This window comes from Vigna radiata, unplaced genomic scaffold, assembly GCF_000741045.1.
Source record: "Vigna radiata var. radiata cultivar VC1973A unplaced genomic scaffold, Vradiata_ver6 scaffold_304, whole genome shotgun sequence".
Taxonomy (NCBI): Eukaryota; Viridiplantae; Streptophyta; class Magnoliopsida; order Fabales; family Fabaceae; genus Vigna; species Vigna radiata.
This window is the reverse complement of record NW_014543811.1, coordinates 85,507-88,512: the sequence shown is the minus strand read 5'-3', so window position 1 is coordinate 88,512 and position 3,006 is coordinate 85,507.

The window sequence follows — 3,006 nt, the reverse complement described above, 5'->3', positions numbered from 1 at the left end:
CCCCAAGTCCAAAGGAAGGACGAGGCTTTAGCCTGGCGCGACTGTAGGACTTTGATGAGTGTTGGGAAGGATAGTGGCCGAGCGGTGTGGATTAACTGTGTTGTTAGCGTTGGATAACCGTTCGTATTGATTGGAGCTCTAGTGGAAGGTGAACTGACATGAGTATCTTGCAAGTGTAAATTAAACGACGCAAACATATCGTCGTTTAACTTTTAAACCCATAAATGGATTTTCCCGCGTTACGGTAGGGGCAGAGTCGCCAAATGAGAACCGTTAGATCTCAGGTATCCAACGGTGTAGGTAATGCGACAGTTTCATAACCTCCACGCTTTTGAAAAGTGTAATGATTTGGAAATGAAACGTCAATTCATTGTTGTTTCCTATGTTTGCCCTCAGAAGCTCTTGCTTTGCCCAAGTATTCTGCACTTGCTTCGACCTCCATTTCCAGGTAACAATGGCTTCTTCCCCTCTTGCCCTTGCTTTGTCTGATAGTGAAAATAGGAATCGTAATGTTCCGTCGTCATCTAGTTGTAGAACCGTAGGGTCTGTAGAGTCATTATTGAGTGGCGACAAGGTTTTTGTTAATGGCGGGGTTGAGGTAGAAGATTCTGGGCAAGAATGCACTTCTTGCTCCTTAGATTATTCGTGGGCATCGCGAGAAGTAGGTGAGCAATATACTATTTTTATTAGTAAAGATATACTATCAGGATGGGTAGAAGATAACTGCATCCTTCGAACCCTAGGCTACAAAGCAGCCCTGAACTTAGTGGCATGCAAAAAGGGAGAAAGAGTGTTTCACGGGGAAGAGATCGCCGGAGAGGGTTGTTTTTACATGTATCTGTGTTTATTTTACCATATGTACGTTCATCTTCCTTTTACCCGTTTCCAAATGGATGTTCTCCAATACCTAAACGTAGCTCCTTCCCAATTACATCCGAATAGCTGGGCGTACATCCAAGCGTTCGGTGTATCGTGTCAAGCCCTAGATATTAACCCAACGGCCAAAATATTCTTGTATTTTTTCAAGAGTCGTCCGAACGCCAAAAAGGGGTGGGTTTCCCTTAGTTCTAAGGCAAAGGACGCCATATTTAACTTGTTTGCCGAGTCGTTTAAAGACTTCAAAAACCACTTTTTCAAGGTGTCAGTTAAACCGAGGGGTAAGCCATTTTTCCTAAACGATGATGGTAGTTCCAAGTTTCCCTTATTTTGGACTAGAAATCCTTGAACTTTGACCTCTTGGCCTGAAGAGGATATGACTGACGTCGAAAAGAGGGACCTGGATATTTTGATTAAGCTATCCCGTTCGTTTTCTTCGAGGAAGATGGTGAATTGTCTGAAGTTCAACGACCTTAAGTTGAAGGTTTCTGGTAGGTGTTTTTTTGTTGATTATTGTTCCCGGTGAGGTTGAATATCCTTATTGATTTGTTATATATTTTTTTGCAGAACTGATGGCGCCTAAGAGAGACTGGTTCGTACGGCCGGAAAGGAGCCGGATCATCGTCCGGCCAAGCTGTGCCGGTCACTGTTGTACACGTAGACGACACTCCACCTTCTCCTGAAGAAGTATTGATGTGGAAGCGAAAAGTCGCACGGGTTGAGGGAATGACCAACGTACCCGGTTAAGGGAAGGCCGACATCGAGGCGGGGGAATCATCACCCGGTGTAGAGAGGACCGCAACCGAGAGCGGTGAACCGTCCGAACTCCACCCTTTGCCTCAAGGGATGTGGGACCCCGATTTTGATCTTAGACATAAGATCGAATTCCATTTCGATGCTGCTGAGGAGAAGGTAATGGCCTCCATGTTCGAGCAACAAATGTCCGAGTTCCTGCTGGACGTTCTTCTTCGGGCCAGTGCCGCAACTTTTAAAATGGTGTATGCTTCCAACAGAGGGGAAGTTCAAAGCGAAGTGAACTGCCTGAGAAAGGAGTTAGAGGACCTCAATGCCGTCCATGCGGACTGTGAGGAAAAGGCCGACGAAGCTGCAAAGGACCTGGCAGAAGTTAAGGCAGAGGCGGAGGAGCTGCGTTGGATTGGCCGCGAGCTGCAGACCGAACATGATAACGTGCTAAAGGACATGGAGGAGGTTAAGAAGAATATTGCCAAGCTGAATGAGATTCATAAGGAACGAGAAGAGTTGGAGAAGGCAAATGCCGAACTGCGGCAGGAGAGGACCGAGTGGAAACAAACCGAGGCCGAGATGATGGAAGCCATTGACTTTGAACATACGAAGGGCTTCAAAAAGGTGTTAAGGCAAATGAATTTCTTGGCCAAAGTTGATCCTGCAGGCTTGGGTTTTGACATAGAGCAGGACATCTATAAGGGACGTATGGTGTCAATTGACGACATTCCTGAGGGCACCTTTACTGAAGAAGGTGATCCTGTAGTGGAGGCGGCCGGTCAAGAAACTGGGACCGAGCAAAATGAAGCGGCCAACACAGAGGCTTGAAGACTTAGGATAACTGTGATAATATTTATGCTTTATTCTGTAATCCCCGTGGGAGTGTTTCAAACACTACGTTTTGTTTCTCTTGTTATTTGGCTTGTGTGGGCATTTTACTTCTGAATTTGAACCTTGTACCTTCGTTTTTTGATCTTGGTGTGAATACGCTGCATGTTTGAACAATAGTTTTTCGCTAAACTTCACATGATTGCTTTTTGCCAGGTCATTAGGATAAATCATTGAGACTTTAGTCGATTGAGACTTGGTTGGTCGTATATGTTGAACTTGCTTGATTTATTCTGTTGCCGCTCGTTCTTGAAACAAATAGGCTTGATCGGACTAAACGCGGTCGGTTTAGTGTAAATAGCGGGCATTATAAGCCATGAATGACTTAGACTTGGTAGGTCTTGATGTATTGGTTGAATGAATACTTAGCGGATCCTGAAGTATTGGGCGGACGTTATAGTCCGTGTATGACCAAGACTCAGTGGGTCTTGATGTATTTGTTGGACCGAGACTTGGAGGGTCTCAATGTATTGGGCGGACGTTATAGTCCGTGTATGA